Below are 18,638 nucleotides of genomic sequence, written 5' to 3' on the forward strand. Positions count from 1 at the left end.
CAGCGTAACAGTATTCATTATTTTTGCACCACACCCAGTGCTCCATGCAATCCGTGCCCTCTATAATATCCACCACCTGGTACCCCAACCTCCCACTCCTCCGTCTCTTCATAACCCTCAGATTGTTTTTCAGAGTCCATAGTCTCTCATGGTTCACCTCCCCTTCCAATTTCTGTCAACTCCCTTCTCCTCATACATATTTTGATGACATTTCTGAATAAAGCTAGTTTTAGCAGTAATTCTTTTCCTGGTGTTTTTTGTTTCTTTGCTTGCTTGCTTATTTTTTTATGTAGGCAGGTATTAGTAAATGGAATCATTGAAAAATCATAGTCACAAAAATTAGTGTAGAAAAAGAAGGAATTTCCATTGCAATGTTATTTCATTTTTTCAACATTGTGTGGTCTTCATGCCAAAAGTCACATTGAGACTTGCCATTAAACATTAGTTTTCACATTCAAAAAAGTCAGTTTGGTTCCATTCTAGTTTTTGTTGACCTAAGCAAAAATTGGAAAGCATTGAAATTGCTGAATTATTTGTTACCCTGTATTTAATTGATTTTCTCACCAAAGACCCAAATAGATCCTTTATATGGCAGACCTGGGGTTTCTGTATCCATGTATCTATGGAAATGAACCTTACAAGATAGGGGATCAATGGGACTTAGACCTTCACATATTATAAAAGGAGAAAGATAATTTTAAAAAGGGTTGTATGAATTGAGAACAGTAAGGTGCTAACAGTTCAATATATTTTAGGAGAACGGTGAAGAATAAGGATCTGGAAATGGAAACCCTGTTTTTGAAAAGTCTTTCTTTATTCCCACTTGTGCAGGTACTATAGATTGAAGACTGTTGTTCCTGTCAATTGGAAAATTCTGTTGTTTAAGAAATACTAAAAAAAAAAATGTAACAAACAGACTTAAAAAGATAAAGCTGGGCTCAAAAGGCTATAAAGAAAATTCCTATAAACATAAAGAATCATATAAAGAAATCAAAAGAAGGTTCTGAAGCAATGGTTGGGGTTTAGTATCATTGGAAGGAAAGAAAATAAGGCCAAGATCTTGAATGAGTAAGGAGTTAATAATGGTATTCCCACATAAACCTGAGTTTATAAGTCAATAAGCATAGATGGTTAACAAGGAAATGTTCTTTTCTTTGGACCCAGCACAAGTTGAAAAAAATAGTTTTCTGATAATTTATGAAAAGGTTGGTCTTTCAACATGATGGGGAGGGGCAAGTTTGACTTTATAGTAGCTATATGGTCTAGGGATGACACGTCAAAAGATAATCATGAAAGGTTGTTCCATACTTCTGATAAACCTGAGCAAACACTAACCTGCTCTTCAGAGGTTACTGATAGTTTTTCAGTTTGCAAGTTTGCAGACATTAATATGTGAGCACATGGACAAAAATGATTAAAATCCCAAGGAAAATTCCACAATAAAGAGGAGTCAGCAAATGCTTCTTCTAATACAAGAATTAGATAACAGGAATAGGGATATGTCACATAGTGAACCTGATTTAGAGACTATAAATAAATACATTTAAAATGATTTGAGAGATAAAAAGGGGAATGAAAACATATAAGGAAGGATTCTGGTTAAAGGAATGCAATAGAATAGTTGTTTTGTTTTTATATCTGTTAAATTTAAATTTGTATGAATCTGCTCATAAAAACAGAATTCTTTTTTTTTTTTTTTTAGATTTATTTATTTGACAGACAGAGATTACAAGTAGACAGAGAGGCAGGCAGAGAGAGAGGGGGAAGCAGGCTCCCCGTTGAGCAGAGAGCCCATGCGGGGCTCGATCCCAGGACCCTGGGATCATGACCTGAGCCGAAGACAGAGGTTTTAACCCACTGAGCCACCCAGGCGCCCCTAAAAACAGAATTCTTAAGACCAAAACCAGAGGTCCATGGATAAACTATACAAAAAAAAAAAAAAAAAAAAAAAGGTGGGTCACAGGTTATTCTCATGAACCTACAAAGAGCATATAGGAACAAACCACAGTGGGTAGCCTCAGAATCTACATAATCTCAGCATCTGTTCCAAAGGAAATGGAGAGAAGGCAAAGAATTCTGCTCCTCCCCAAGTTACCAACAGACTATTTCCATTGTTGCACCTATCACTGGCAGTGCTCCCTGCTGTTCTAACCTCTGCCAGATGACCCTGGGATCTGGTAGCACTGATTCCTTTCCAAGGTTCTCCAGTCTAGCTATGGTAGAGTCTTCCTGAGAAAAAAAATTTTTAACCATCTGAATGATGGCTTTTAGTTCTATCAGTGGTGTAAACTGTTCTCTGTATCAAAATCTTTCTGTTTAAAAAATATCTGAAATATTTCTTCTTTCCTGGCTTAAACTTAATTGATACACTCTGACTTCATGTCTATTGGTTTTTCACTCAATAGGAGGCAGAATATTGAAAATAATGAAGAAAGGGGAAACCAGCATGGTATCTCTTGCAACAGGTGTGTGATCTCCCTGGCACTATCTCCAGACATCCATAGTCATTTTTGCTGGGGAATCACAGCCAGTGGGCTCTGCTACCACCACCTCTCTTCTTTGTCCATCCAGCCTAGGGTTCATAGCAGCTTCCTGCTGCGGCAAGTCTTTCTCTTATCTCACCATTTTCTGTTTGGCTTTTTATCATATTCAAGTCTGTAAGCAATTCCTTATATTATATTTTACTTTGAACACTTAGAGTAGTTTTTATATTCTTGGTAGGATTCTGACTGATTCAGTTTCTTTATAAAATAAAGTTGTTAACCAACATCAAACAGAAAACAATACTGGATAAAAATGAGCAAGTAATTGCTTACATAATCCTATTCAAAAGAGCCTGAGAGACATCCCCAAAGAATTTCTGGAACTTTAAATAAGGGGTCAGATTTTCATGGAGTTAATAGAGATAGAACCTATATGTTTTGTACCTGCTATTTTCACTAACTTTATCTAGACTGAAATATTTGAAGAAATTCTATGCCAATTGATCTGAATCCTTTTACATAAGATGTTAACAGATTTACTAAAGTAAATTAACCAATTTTAATTTTATTTTTTTCTATTTCAATTGGAAGTTCTATTTAATCAAAATAAAGACAGTATTTTTTTGAAATTTGAATATTAGGCATCTATCTAAAGACTACAAAAGCAGTTGATTGTTTCAGATTTTGAGCATATATGTGGATATATATGGAAGGTTTTCCTCTTTCAAGCTTATAACATGTTGTGTTTGCAAATTATGTTCTTTTAAATAAACAGAGTTTAATTACTTTTAACAGATGAATACACAATATAAATTCAGTATGAAGTCTGTGATGCTATATTATGGCCAAGACCAAGACTTGGTGAATGATCTGATCTGCTTTGATTAAGTGTGACCTTTTTCTACACCAAGTTCAGAGATATCTCAATTAGTGTGACATCTCTTATGAATCTATGTGACTTTAATGACAAAGTAAAAAGGATAAAAAGGAAAATATATATCACAGCTTTGCAAAGTGAAAATATGATTCATTTTTTTTTCATTTTAATTTGTGCTTTTCTATTCAGAATTTTATCTCAAAGCATAAAGTCTGTTATCACATTAGTAAATATAAACTACGTATAACTATCTTAATGGAGTTTTATTAGATACCCCCATGTATATCTGTGAGATATTCTTTTTTTTAAAGATTTTATTTATTTATTTGACAGAGAGACAGCACAAGTAGGCAGACCAGCAGGCAGAGGGAGAGGGAGAAGCAGGATCTCTGCTGAACAGGAAACCCGATGAGGGGCTCGATCCCATGACCCTGGGATCATGGCCTGAGCTGAAGGCAGCTGCTTAACTGACTGAGCCACCCAGGCACCCCTCTGTGAGATATTCTAATTAGTTTCTAGCAAATTGTCCCATTAAGTTACATTAATTTACTATTTTCATATCGAGGTGTGGTTGAATTGTATCCTCTCTCCTTTGCAAAGATATACTGACGTTCTAACCTCCAGTGCCTATGAGCGTGACCTTAGTTGGAAATAGGCCCATTTCAGATGACCAAATTGAGATTAAATCATTAGGGTGAGCCCTAATCCAACATGATTGTGTCTTTTTAAAGAAGGGAAGTTTGAACACAGGTAGATGCTTATAATCTCATTTCACGAGAGTTTACTTGTTTTGTGGCAAGAAGACCTTTCAGAATGTCTTACCCAACACACTACTGAAGCTATTCTGCTGACCACATATTTTTAAGCTACTGTATTTCAGAATCTTTATTGCAAAAAACTACTTCCAAAATAGTACTTTTGCTACACTATTTAAATTTAAATTCCCTTTAAAAATAAATTTAAAACATTTCAAATAGAAAAACTATCATCTAGGAAATGCAAACAAGAGGAACTGGCCAGCATTTTAAGGACACTCAAAAGGTAATAGGGAATTTTATTTTTATTTAGTTTTACATATGGATATATAATTAGTTTAATACTTTGAAAACATGCAGACATATAAACTTTCTTTTATTTAAAAGTGTCCCCTTTTAACTGAATGAATCTCTCGGGAAATTAATTTTTTTTTTCATTTTCTTCTTCTTGTCCCATACATTATTTTTTTTTTAATTTTATTTATTTATTTATTTGACAGAGAGAGAGATCACAGTAGACAGAGAGAGAGGGAAGCAGGCTCCCTGCCCAGCAGGGAGCCCGATGCGGGACTCGATCCCAGGACCCTGAGATCATGACCTGAGCCGAAGGCAGCGGCTTAACCCACTGAGCCACCCAGGTGCCCCTGTCCCATACATTATTTAAAACAACTTTAAGGATGTAATAACAACTCTGATTTGTTTATTTTTATAGTAAACACAATTGGCAACAGAAAATTTGCTCAAATATATAGAAATTTATACTACCTTTTTAAGATTTTATTTATTTATTTGAGAGAGAAAGAGAGAGAGAGAGAGAGCATGCATGGGGGAGGGCCAAATGGAGAGGGAGAACCAGACTCTCCCCACTGAGTGGAGAGCCCAATGTGGGGCTCAGTCTTAGGACCCTGGGATCACGACTTGAATCTAAGCCAGATGCTTAACTGATGGAGCCATCCAGATGCCCCATACTGGATTTTAAAAGCATAATTGCATGAAGGATCTTATATTCTGTGTAAATGCATGTTTATGGTAAGATACCTATTGTGGAACCTGTAATGGGGAATTCTAAGTGACCTAAAAATCAAACAACCCCTTTAGCAGTCATAGCTTGCTTTCTCAAATGTATATTTAAAGGGGTAAGAAGATTTGAAGTGAGTTTTTAACATCCTGGTTCTATAACAAATCTCTTGTCTGTAGTTAAGGACTTCTAAGTTGTCTCTCTGGAAAGAAAGACATGAATCTCCTAGTAACAGGATGACTGACTCTTCACAGAATTTCATTAGAATTCACTCTGAACCATTCTAAATCCCACAAGTACTGCACAATTTTACTAAATTTACTAAGGGACAGAGTGGTGTGGGCCAAATTCAAAAGACAATTCAATTCAACAGTATTGAGATCAGAAGCTATTCTGGTATCATATTTAAATTAGTTTTTAATGCCTATATCTGTATAGCATTGTGTAATATTTAAGCAATTTTACAAACATTAATTCACCAACTGAAATCGTCAGGCTGTTTAGAAAATGTGATTACAAAGTGACGTGGAGGTTAGTGATCAGCGAGGACCACTTTGCTTGTTTCATGTTTTATAAATTTTTGCTTCTGCTTTTCCTTTATTCTTTCTCTCCTTTCTTTCACTTTTCTTTAGTTTTTACTTCTTAAATTATTCACTGAACATTGTGTGTTGGTAGCTCATGTTCTACCAAGAACATGGTAGCTCATGTTCTTCAATGTGAAGAAATAGAACTATGGTCTCTAGATAATAACCTAGTTGGGAGGGGGTGCAGCGTTGAACAACATGAGAGGTTAAAATAATGGTAAAGACCAGTGTATACTGCTATGGAAATAGTCAAAATGGCAGAATTTGCAATGGTCGTATCCTCCAAATATAAACACTTGCAAAACATATATGTTTTGATATAGCACATTCTGTATTTTATCTTATTTAGAACATAATCCTTTTTTGTGCAAGGGAGTCGACGAAGAAATGGGCTGAATGCTCAGTATATAACCTTTAAAGACTATATACTTAATCAAGGTTTTGAGTGTAAGTAGCATTTAAATAGATAATGAAAAGTAGGATGGTCCTTCCAAGAGGGATATACAGTACAATAAATAAGATTACAGGGTTGGAAATGAGAAAATATGTTTAGATGATAATGAATGTATCTGCCTGGTTAGAAAGCAAGGTTCTTGTTGTTTGTCCATTCAGTAAATCTTATAGGGGACAATCCTGGAAGTAAAGGTTGGGGTAAATTTTTTGGAGAGCCTTGGCACCTGCCTATAGAGTGTTTAAACTATCGTGGATGCAGTTAATTGATTTCAACAAATATTTAATATCACGATAAACATGTTATGGAAAGATTAACCTTTAATTCTTCAACTACATGTTAGTATGATTATTTTTTCAAGAAACTCTGTTTTAAAATTAAATTGATTTTCTTCTTAATGCAAAAATATTAAATCTATGGATATTTCACCTGAAAAAGATGCTTTATTGATATAATTATTCCTTTAGTTAGAAGAAAAATTTTATCTAAATTAAAAAATTAATTGAAATTTATGTAAGAAGACTCTGCAACCTGAGTTTGTGCCTTGAGAGCAATAGGAGAGGCTTCAACAGGTAAAGTGAGTAATTCTTTGTAGGGTAGAGCTGAGACAGGGTAAATACAGAGTATCTCCTTTAAAAACAGAACTAATTCTTTGTGATCAATTAATCTTTGACAAAGCAGAAAAGAATATCCAAAAGGAAAAGGACAGTCTCTTTAACATATTGTGTTGGGAAAACTGGATAGCAACATGCAAAATAGAAAGTAGATCACTTTATTATGCCATACACAAAAATAAATTCAAAATGGATTAAAGGCCTAAATGTGAGAACTGAAACCCTAAAAATCCTACAGGAGTACACAGGCAGTAACTTCTCTGACATGGAGCATAGCAACATTTTTCTAGATTTGTTTCCTAAGGCAAAGGAAAAAAAGTAAAATAAAGTATTAGAACTACATCAAAATTAAAAGCTTCCACAGAGCAAAGAAAACAATCAACAAAACTAAAAGGCAACCTACAGAATAGAAGATATTTGCAAATGACATATCTGATAAAGATATATCCAAAGTTAGTATCCAAAATATATAATTTACAAAACTTAATACTCAAAAATGAATAATCCATTTAAAAAATGGGCAGAAGACATGAACAGATATTTCTCCAAAGGAGACATACCAATGGCCAACAGACATGTGAAAAGATGTTTGCCATCACTTACTATCAGGGAAATGTAAATAAAAACTACAATGACATATCACCTCAAACCTGTCAGAATGACTGAAATCAACAACACTAAAAACAACAGGTGTAAGGGGCACATGGATGGTTCAGTCAGTTAAGCACCTGACTCTCGATCTTGGCTCAGGTCATGACCTCAAGGTTGGAGATGAAGATCCTTGTAGAGTCCTGTATTGGACTCCACACTCAGTGGAGATCACTTAAGATTCTCTCCCTTCCCCCCACCCCTCCCACCCCATCTAAAAAAACAAAACAAAACAAGACAAACAAACAAAACCAGCATTGGTGAAGATGTGGAGAAAAAGGAACACCTGTGTACCGTTCATGGGAAGGCGAACTGGTGCAGCCACAGTGAAAAATGTATGGAATATCCTCAAAAGTTAAAAATAGAACTACCCTATCATCTAATAATCACACTACTAGGTATTTACACAAAGAATATGAAAACAGTAATTCAAATGGATATGTGCAGCCCTATGTTTATTGCAGCATTATTTTCAATAGCCAAGATATGGAAGAAGCCCAAGTGTCCATTGACTGATGAATGGATAAAGAAGATGTGGGGACGCCTGGGTGGCTCAGTTGGTTAAGCGGCTGCCTTCGGCTCAGGTCATGATCCCAGCGTCCCGGGATGGAGTCCCACATCGGGCACCTTGCTCGGCAGGGAGCCTGCTTCTCCCTCTGCCTCTAGCCTGCCACTCTGTCTGCCTGTGCTTGCGCTCTGTCTCTCTCTCTCTCTAACAAATAAATAAAATATTAAAAAAAAAGATGTTGAAGATTTTATATATATATATATATGTACACATATATATATAAAATTATATAAATATAATTAAAATAAATATAAATATAAAAATAAATATATATAAAATTATATATATATGTACACACATATATATATATATATATAATTCAGCCATAAAAAATAATGAAATCTTGCCATTTACAAAGACATGGATGGAGCTACAGAATATACTGCTAAGTGAAATAAGTCAAGAGAAAGACATGTGATTTCATTTGTATGTGGAAATCAAGAAACAGAACAAATGAGCAATGGGGGAAAAAAAGAGACCAATAAATTGACTCTTAATTATAGAGAACTTATGGTTAGAAGAGGGAAGGGGAATTGGGAGATGGATGATGGGGATTAAGGAGTGCCCTTGTCATGATGAGCACTGGGTGATGTATGGAGTTATTGAATCAGTATATTGTACACTTGAAACTAATATAACACTGTAAGTTTACTAAATGGAATTAAAATTAAAAGTTAAAAAATAATAAAATAAAATTAAGAATAATAAAATAAAAACAGAATTCTTTTGTTGGGAATTATTACAGTGAGGAAAGACTGAGGTTCACCTTGACATTTATTTCTCTTTAATGTTAACTGCATGAAACTATTTTTCTTTTTATTAGATGTTATACTTACTCAATTCTGTGTTCCATCAATATGTCCTAGCCTTAACCCACTATTATAAAAAGAATCTAAATCTGATTTATAAGTAGAAGTCCCCTTCTGCAAATATTTCTATTAGTTTCCATGGGTTCTTTCATAGATCCACAAATTGTTACTTGATAGTGCCTATTGAGCCTAGATGTCAAAATCACTATTAATTACACATTATTTCTCTGACTACCAATAGCTCTGTTGAAGAAATTCTCTTGTTGGTCTTATGTGTTGTCACTGCTACCAATGGTGAAACCAGGTGTCTTTTGACATAGTTATTGGTGAAGAAGATGGAGATATGTTGTTCTCATAAGTCTACTACTAACATGACTTTTACCCCAAACCACCAAAATATTTGAGAATCACTGATTGAGTGAAAGAAAAGAGATAGAAAAACATCCCTTAAATTCTCAATATTTGAGAGTGGAAAGAAAACCCAAGAAATGTTTTCAAGAATGCCAAAGGCATTGGGTATCATGGAAGCCAAAAAACAAAACAAAACAAAAGTACGTCAAAGTAAGACTAGTATATACTGCAAATACTAAAGATGACTAAATAGCATATGTGTGGACTATCTGTTGAATTCAGCCACTTGTAATTCAGTGATCACATTGGTCAGTTTTTGGGTGTTTGGAAAGGAAAACTGTATTTATTGCATTAAGATGATAGGAAGTTAGGATATAAATACAGTTTAGAATAATCCATTGAAGAATTTGCACTTATAAAATTGGGGCTGGGTTGCTATCTGAGGCAAGGATACTTGGATATGGGTGTTAGGGAGATTTATTGAGGTTGAACAGTATTTGAGTATGTTAAAATGTTGATAAAAAAGAGCTGTAATCAACTGACAGGTTAAAAACATGGAGGGAAAATTAGTAGTTTAGCTGAGATCATCTATCAAGAGTGAGGAGAGAAGTGGCACTGTTGAAGGTTTGTAAAGAAAGAAGAAAACTTTTTTAAAGATTTTATTTATTTGAGAGTGAGAGAGAGCATGATACTGGGGGAGTAGTCAGAGGGAGAAGCAGACTCCCTCCTGAGCAGAAAGTCTAATGTGGGACTCAATCCAGGGGTTCCTGGATCATGCCCTGAGCCAAAGGCAGATTGGCCTTTGGCTCAGGGCATGAGCCAACTGAGCCATCCAGGTACCCCCAAGAAGAAAGAATTCTGAGGAAGACATGGTACTCTGAAGAATAGAAAATAAACCGATGAAGGAAGTATAGAAGAAATGATCATCTGATTAAAGAGGAAGGTTGCACATATCCAGATTTCAAAGTACTAAATAAATATATGACTATATACATAGGCATAGCCAACAGTGGCCAAGGTACAGACATAAGAAAAGGTTTGGCAAACTAGGATGTTATGGAAAGATGTTATGAGCAAGAATCAATAAATTTGAAAAAGTAGAGTATAAAATAAAAGCTGGATTAGGAAAGAGAGAAAGACAGGATAGGATTGAGGAGTCAAGAACATGGGAGAATCCAAAGCTGAAGGTCTTGATGCTGCTTAAGAATAATTGTAATGAGCAGAACTAAGAAGGTAGCCATAAGAGTTGGGCTTGTGTAGTGCAAGTAGGTTATTGAATTTCTTGTTTCAGATAAAGAACAATTCTGACTGATGTGAAAGGCTTTTGTGAAACCGTTGGAGTAGGTAGCTGAGGTAGGTTAAGAATGAAGGTCATGGAGATGATGAAATCAGAGAATTAAAAGTATAGATATTTTATATAAACAATTCTAATGGACTTTGAATTCACTTAGAATTAGAATGATATGTATCTCCTCTGGGAAATGAAAGCTGGGAAGCTTTCAGGGGTTACTACTCAAATATGCTTTCTGCCCCCTTTCTCTCTTCTTCTGAAACTCCCAAACAACAGATGTTAGTCCACTTGACAGTGTCCTAGAGATCTCTTAAGCTCCGTTTACTTTTCTCGTTCTTTTGTACTCCACAGATTGGAAAGTATCACTTGTCTTTCTTCATGTTTCCTGATTCTGTCTTCTGCATGCTCAAACTTGTTGTTCATTTTCTCTAGAGAAATCTTCATTTTAGTTGAACTTTTCAGCTCCAGAATTTATGTTTGGTTCCTTTTATAATTTTTATCTCTGTTCATATTATCATTTTGTTTATACATTGTTTTCCTGATTTCCTTTCATTCTTTGTCCATATTTTCCTTTAGCTCTTTGAACATACTTAAGACATTTGTTTTAAAACTTTATCTCATCATTCTAATGTCTGGACTTCTGCAGGGACAGTTTCTGTCAAATGTCAAATGTGGATGGGCCATACTCTCTTGTTTCTTGGTATGTGTTTGTTTCTTTATCTCTTGCAGGGCTTAGGTGGTCTGTTTCATGAGTAAATCCTAAACTTTTGCCCCAACCATCTCCTGCTTTTCTGGCTAGAGTGAGTTCCAAATTAGTCAAAACAGAGATAGTGTCTCAAGTACTTCAGGGAGCCCCAGATAGATTAAAACAAATCTATGAAATTATTTGAAGATAAGATCACTTCTGCATTCAGAACTAGGGATCAGGGATCCACTCTGGGAATACTGGCCATCATGGAAGGGGTAGGACAAGATCAAAAAAAAAATTCCACAAGGAATGCCTGAGTGGCTCAATTGGTTAAGCATCTGACTTCAGCTCAGGTCTTGATCTCAGGGTCCTGGGAGTGAGCCCTGTGTCTGGCTCTATGCTCAGTGGGGAGTCTGCTTGTTCCTCTCCTTCTGCCCCTCCCCCTGCTCATGCTCTTTCTATCTCATATAAACAAATAAAATCTTTAAAAATTCCACAAAACTTTTTAGCCATTTTAAGTAGTCTTTTTCTTGACCCAGCATTCAGTTGGTAGCTGTAAACCTTTCTAGGGTTCTGACAAAGTTAGTTCTAACAATTTCTGCTTACTTTTGGATGTTTTGTCAGGTGATGGGAGCTTGGAGCTGCTCACTCTGCCATTTTGCTGACATTATTCAGTATTATGTTTTATTTAATTTTAAAAGCATATTAAAATATGTTTATTTACAATTCACATACTGTACAATCCACTCACCTAAAGTGTAAAATCCAGTAGTTTTTAATATATGCATAGGTTTGTACAACTATCTCCAGGACCAATTTTGGAACATTTTCTGTCCCTAAAAGAAACCTCATATTCATTTACTGTTACCAACAATGTATGAGAGTTTCAGTTTCTTTACATCTTCACCAACACTTTTTTTTTGGTCTTTTTTATTATACACTTTATAGTGGATGTGTAGTGGTATTTCGTTATGATTTTGATTTACATTTCCTTAATGAATAATGATGTTGAGCATGTATTCATGTACTCGTTGACATTTGTATATATTCTTTGGAGGAATATCTGTTCATATCCTTAGCTCATTTTTAATTAGGTTATTTTCTTAATATTATTGATTTTTAAGTTTTCTTGTATATTCTGGGTATAGGTGTCCTTATCAGATATATGATTTACAAATAATTTTTCCCATTCTTTATAATGTTTTAAGACCTATCCATACTGACACTATGAACACACACATTTGTTTCTGTTGCATGACACTCTATGTTGGTCTTCCACTACAGTTTATCTTTTTGGCACTTTTGTGATGGACACCTGCAACTCTCTACTATCACAATGATGTAATGAATATCCTTGTAGAATTTTATGATATGTGTCTTGGGATATATATCTGAAATGACAATTTGTAAGTTAATGGGTAACTTCCAGAATGATTTCCAGGATAAATACCCCTGTCTATATTCTCATTAGCAGTGTGTAAAAGGACCTGTATCTTGTGTTTTTTATCCACACCAACACTTGAAATTATTCATATTTCTACTTTTCCCAGTCTGATGTTTATAAAATAACTTTTTGCTGAAATTTGTATTTTTTATCATTTCCTTCCTTAATTTTGTACTTTCAAAAATGTAGCTAACTTAAGTTTCAATGTATCTAACTTCAACATTAGTTAAATATTATCTCTTTCACAAGGCTGCAAAGAATCAATGAAACAATGTGCCTAAAGCCCTTTTTGCCAGGCACATTGTAGGCATTAAAAAAAAAAAAAAAACATGCTTTAGTAGTACTAGTGTGTTGCTGAAAACTCTAAAGGCCCTTGCAGATAGTGCTACGGGAAGCCAGGTGAGAGAAGAATAAAACTAGAATATTAGTATCTCAGAAAATGGCAGATGTTCTTGCAGAGGTTTCTGAGATCCTAGCCTCCAAGGATGTCCTTTCTGATCACTTTGCCTTTTTTCTTTTGTCCTGTCTCTAGCTTTTGCTCTGACAAAACAGATACTTGCTGAATCTTGCCTATACAACTAAATCCATTACCTCCCGCCAGTGATTGCCTAAGGTCCCGTTGATAGCCTCTCCACAAGATCCTGCACCCAGTCTCAATGAAATTAGAATTTGATGCCTTGAACAAAATGGAAAATCATCCTAAAATAGATCATGGACTGTAGAACCATGTTGTCTGAATTCAGATCCCAGTCTTGTCATTTAATAGCAATGCAATTTTTGTTAATTACTTAACTCATCTGAGCTTTGAATGACTCATTGTAAAATGGGGGCCCCTACTGTCAAATGGGGATCATACTCATTCCAGCTCAAATAATGGCCACAAGGATGAAAATGAAAGAACTCACTACCTGCCACATAGTATGTCCCAGTCATACTACTACTGCGGCTGCTGCTGGTCCTCCTCCTCCTCCTCCTTTTTTTTCTTCTCCTAGAGGGCACCTTAGGTAACCAATAATCAATGAAGGCATTTCATATTCACAATATATTTCTGTTCTGGTGTACCTGGTAATTTCTGCTCGTGGCTAGTTAATCATCACTTAGCTCTGTATCATCACAGTTCTAACATCAGGACTGTTCTCACTTGCCCTGTCAATCCAATACAATTTTACCTTGGAGATTTACCCTGGAGCTCTACTTGGAGGAAGCAAGTGGGAATCTATTTTTGTTTTGTTAATATGTATTCCTTTTAAAATCTATTTATTTATTTATTTACTTATGTATTTATTTGAGAGAGGGAGACAGAATGAGCAGAAGTAAGAACAGAGTAAGAAGCAGACTCTCTGCTGAGCAGGGACCCCCCCCACCACCACCCCTAAAATGGGGCTTGATCTCAGGACCCTGAGATCATGACTAGATCTAGATCCACAGGCAGCAGCTTAACTGCCTGAGCCATCCAGGTGCCCCAATATTCATTCTTAATCTTAGCAGATTTTTCAGCTTTACATATTGACCACATCCAGTAACTCAGAGTTGGACAAGATTATGAAATACACAATATATATGTGACAACTTAGACAAGTTCCTTTAGAGAATAAGAGATGATTATAAATGTGAACTACAAATCAGCTTTCGGTTTAAATGAAAGGAGAGGAGAAAGTAGGAAAGCAGAGGAGGAACTGCAGCTTGCCCAGTTGCATATAGATTCAGTAAATGTGCAAAGCCAGTTTAAACACTTAATAATATTGATCTTCCCCCAAGGGTTGGGTTTTCTTTTTTTTGTAGCTGATTTAATTACTGTTTATTAACCATTCTCCACCAAATAGTTGCCTGATACCTTAAAAGTCTATCTCAGCAGCTATAGTCCCTCCAGTACTAGAAAATGCCTCCCTATCATGCCTGCTTTAGTGGCATAATTTAATTTGTATCTACCTACCTAATGTTCAGACAATGAGCTGAAAAGTGAAAGATTCATCAATCAATTGGTTGTTTTGTTTACACAAAATTAAACAAATTAGCTAATACAATTTTTTTTGCTAAGGTGAATAACAAACAGCAGACTCGTAAAGTACATTTAAGTACATTAAGTAGGTTTATGATGGGAGGAGAATACAAAGTATTCTAATAAGCTTGTGATGAGCTTTAAGCAGTTTACTACGAATCTGGAAAATATATAGAAAGAAAGATTAGAGACGAATGACTACTTTAGATGGAATGAGAGCAGATACTCTAACATTTTCATAAAGACCAACTTTTTTTTTTTTTTTTTGACAGACAGAGATCACAAGGAGGCAGAGAGGCAGGCAGAGAGAGAGGAGGAAGCAGGCTCCCTGCTGAGCACAGAGCCCGACGCGGGGCTCGATCCCAGGACCCCGAGATCATGACCCGAGCCGAAGGCAGAGGCTTTAACCCACTGAGCCACCCAGGTGACCCAAAACGAACTTTTAATTTTAAGAGGTCTTTGTATTTCTTAGATTTGCTCAGATTCATAGATAAAAGGGGGATGAATAGGAAGAGAAGGAAGAAGAGGAGAAAGAGAGAAAGGAAAAAGGAAGGAGTAGGATAGATAGAGGGAGGAAAGAAAATACAATTTACTTTTGAACAATATGGGTTCAAACGATACAGGTCCACTTATACATGGATTTTGGTCAAAAGTACAGTCCAATCCTGTAAATGTTTTTTTCTCTTCCTTATGATTTTCTTAATAACTTATGCTTTTTTCTAGCTTACTTTATTGTAAGAATACAGTATGTCATGCATATGACTAATAAAACATGTGTTAATCAACTATGCTATTGGTACAGCTTCTGGTAGACTCTGCTATTAGTGGTTAAGCTTTGGGGAAGTGAAACTTTATATACATGGATTTTTGGCTGCGTGTGTGGTGGAATTGGTGCCTTTAAACCCCATGTTGTTGGAGGGTCAACTGTGATTATTATGTTCAGTACCCTTATACCACCAGTTCAACTTCTGCTACTTTCCATGCATAAAGGAAGTTTGGGGCATCTGTGATTCTCAACCAAACTGCTCCAGCATTCAGTAGGTTTTTGAAGGCAAGCAAAGGAGGAGTGTTGATAAAGAAAAAATGGTGGTAAAAATATTAAACTACTAGGTATTAATTGCTATGAGTCACACATGGAACTAGGCATTTTTCGTGTTATCTCATCAGTCTCATGCCCTTCCTCCACCCCTACTCATGAGCTGCATGTTAGTATTGAACTTTTTAAAATAAAAATAAACAGATGATTAAGAAAGGTGTTTTATTCAAGTCGCCACATTTAGAAGATTAAGTTTTCAGAAACTGAAACTGTCCCTCTGAATCTAAAACCTCTATCTTTATACCACATCTGACTACTGAGAAGAGGTAGCTGCTATGCCAGCTTCCTAATGATTTTTTTTCAAATCATTTGGTTAATCTGTGCCTTATTCAGTGGCAATTTCAGCTTTCTAGAGGAAACTTCAAGTTTGACTCCAGAAGAGGGCTAGACTGCATAGTAACTCAATCAGTGATGAAACTGATCAGTCTGTAATGTAATGGTAATAATTAATAACTAATGAACTGATTGACTTCACTTCTTGCTTAGAGATTTCCTATTTAGTGTACCATGTATGCATTTTTTGGAGTTTGGCAAAATCATGTGGTGATGCATAAAGAATCACTGAAGTTTGTGGCTCTGTTTCTTCATTTGTTCATTCACTCATGTACTTGGTTCTACAACCTCTATTCCAAATCTATGACAGTCAATCTTAGACAAACCAAGGAAAGTCTTTTTTTTTTAAATTTAATTTCTTTACAGTGTGACAGAATTTATTGTTTATGCACCACACCCAGTGTTCCATGCAATACGTTCCCTCTGTAATACCCACCACCAGGCTCCCCCAACCTCCCACACCCTGCCCCTTCAAAACCCTTGGATTGTTTTTGAGTCCATTCACTCTCATGGTTCATCTCCTCCTCCAATCTCCCTCAACTCCCTTCTCCTCTCCAACTCCCCATGTCCTCCATGTTATTTGTTATGCTCCACAAATAATTGAAATCATATGATAATTGACTCTCTCTGCTTGACTTATTTCACTCAGCATAATCTCCTCCAGTCCCATCCATGTTGATACAAAAGTTGGGTAGTCATCCTTTCTGTTGGAGGCATAATACTCCATAGTGTATATGGACCACGTCTTCCTTATCCATTTGTCCATTGAAGGGCATCTTGGTTCTTTCCACTGTTTGGCAACCATGGCCATTGCTGCTATGAACATTGGGGTACAGATGGCCCTTCTTTTCACTATATCTGTATCTTTTGGGTAAATACCCAGTAGTGCAATTGCAGGGTCATAGAGAAGCTCTATTTTTAGAGGAGCTCACATCTAACTAGAAGGTAAAAATAATAAAATCCATGATCTCAACACAGTGCAATAAACACTGATAGAGTTACACAAAAAGCAACCTGAAGACATACATGACTTTGGGGAGTCACAAAATAGTTCCATGAGAAATCCTTGGTTATGGTACTGAAGGATGATTTATATAAAAGAATTCTGGGGGAAAATTTTTTCATTCAGAAACAAAAGCATATGCAAAGACATCCAGGAACAGAATAGTATAGCATTTTTAGAAATGACAAGAAGTTTTATAAGTCTGGAAGTTAACTGTAGGAAAATGAAAGGCAAAGAACTAGACAAGTAATGAGCAACCATAAATAATTTAAATAATTTATGCAAATTATAAGAAAATAAATATTAACATGTATACTAATACTTTTGTTTCTCTCTCTGTTTTGTTTTATTTTATTTTGATTTAAAAGACTGCCAATTGTCTAAAGTCATCCAAAATAAACTCCATTTTTCAGTTTTTAAATGGTTTCTGTGTGACCATGAGTGTGATTTGGTTGGTGACTATTATTTCTGCTCAGATCATTGAAGTTGTAACAGAGCATTTCAGAATGGATCAATAGAGTTTCAAATTGAGAAAGTAACATGATTCAGCAATATTTAGGAGATTTCTCTCATGTTTATAGTTTTAAAATAAGTGTTCAGGGATCTAGGCCTCATGGGCTTTTGAAACTGTCTTAAGGCAAAAAAAAATCTTACGTGGGCATTATTCTATTATAATAAGGAAAAGCTAAATGTGTTTAATTTTCCATGATCAAATATTATTAAATAAATATGATTTATCAAAATGTGTTCAAAACTAAGGCAAGGATGAGAGATGCAGTTATTTGAAGAAATTAATATGCAGTCTTAAAAATTAATGTAGCACATTGCTTGCTTATCTCTATTCACCAAAACATTCTCAATATCTGTGCTTTGCTCTTTATGAATTCCTAATTATCTATATAAAAGATGCCAATATTTTAACTGCTCAATTTGCAAGTGAGTAAAGAGATTCTTGCTACCACCAAAATGAGCCCTAGGTTATAAAATGTCTTAGGATGAACTTGAATACTTATTACTTGGGTTTGGAAAGACCATATGTAAATTTATAAAATTTGTGACTCATTAGCTCATTTGCTCAGAGGACAGTACCTAGAAGCTACAATATGAGGTTAAAATTTCAGTTATCTGAGTTCTGTTAATTAAATGACTCATTTTCTGAGTCAGTCATCCTATGAATAGGTGTTATTGGTTCCCATGGATTATGGGTAATTGTCTCTACCAAAAAACTCTTCAAAAATGTGCTTTCCACCCAGAACATACAAAGAGGAAGTTATTTGTAAGAAAGACTAAACATATTATAGCAATATAACTTATCACCAATTTCATTATATTTAGGGCTGAACTCAACTGACCTGGCCATTAACCATGGGTTCAGTCTTAAATCTTGAGAAATTGAAACTCTCTGAGGCAGAGGTTTGTAATTCAACAGAGAAAGGGGATTGAAGATCAGTAAGGTCTCCGTTCCCATCTTTATTAACCTCTTTGCATTCTGCCTTACTTTGTTTGATGTTCAAGGGGTTAGCCACCAGATAGGATCATTGGTTCTATAGTCAAACTAACAGTTTCCTCCTCCCCCCAATTTTTATTTCCCTCAGGGGGGCAAAGGTGGGATTGTCCCTGGGCGGG

Source organism: Mustela erminea, chromosome 11, assembly GCF_009829155.1.
Source record: "Mustela erminea isolate mMusErm1 chromosome 11, mMusErm1.Pri, whole genome shotgun sequence".
In the NCBI taxonomy this organism is placed as follows: Eukaryota; Metazoa; Chordata; class Mammalia; order Carnivora; family Mustelidae; genus Mustela; species Mustela erminea.